Below are 635 nucleotides of genomic sequence, written 5' to 3' on the forward strand. Positions count from 1 at the left end.
CCTAGCATCTAATGTTTTTATATGTTCAAGTTATTTATAATATTTACATTAAAAATCTGTTCAATTTTGGGAAAATCATTGAGCAATATCATTAATATATCATGTAAGTAAAATTTTGCTGTAGATTATTCAACAATTGTGATAGTAGTACATAGCAGGAGAGCTGCCAGAAATTCAGGCCAAATTAGAAAGAGGGCATGAAACAAAGATAATCCTGGTTAAAGTAAGATGAATTTTAGCTGAAAGCACAGAATCCCAGAAATATTTACTTGTGTCTTATTGACTATGCAAAGGAATTTAACAGTGTGGATTATAACAAACTATGGCTAGTATTGAAAAGAATGGGAATTCCAAGATTTTCCATTAGGCTTGTGTGGAACTTGTACGGGGATCAACAGGCAGTTGTTCTAACAGAACAAGGGACTAGCACATGAACTAAAATCAAGAACGATAGGGAATATGACTGCATCCTTTCACCATACATATTCAATCTCAGCAAACAATCTAAGAAGCTGGACTGTCTGAAGCTCAGGTCTTAGGAACAACCTGCAATATGTAGATGATACAACCTTGCTGGTGAAAGTGAAGATGGCTAGAACCACCTGCTGATGAAGATCAAGGATTGTAGTCAACTG

The sequence above is a fragment of the Echinops telfairi genome, unplaced genomic scaffold, assembly GCF_000313985.2.
Source record: "Echinops telfairi isolate 266 unplaced genomic scaffold, ASM31398v2 ScPeMD7_7401;HRSCAF=8416, whole genome shotgun sequence".
In the NCBI taxonomy this organism is placed as follows: Eukaryota; Metazoa; Chordata; class Mammalia; order Afrosoricida; family Tenrecidae; genus Echinops; species Echinops telfairi.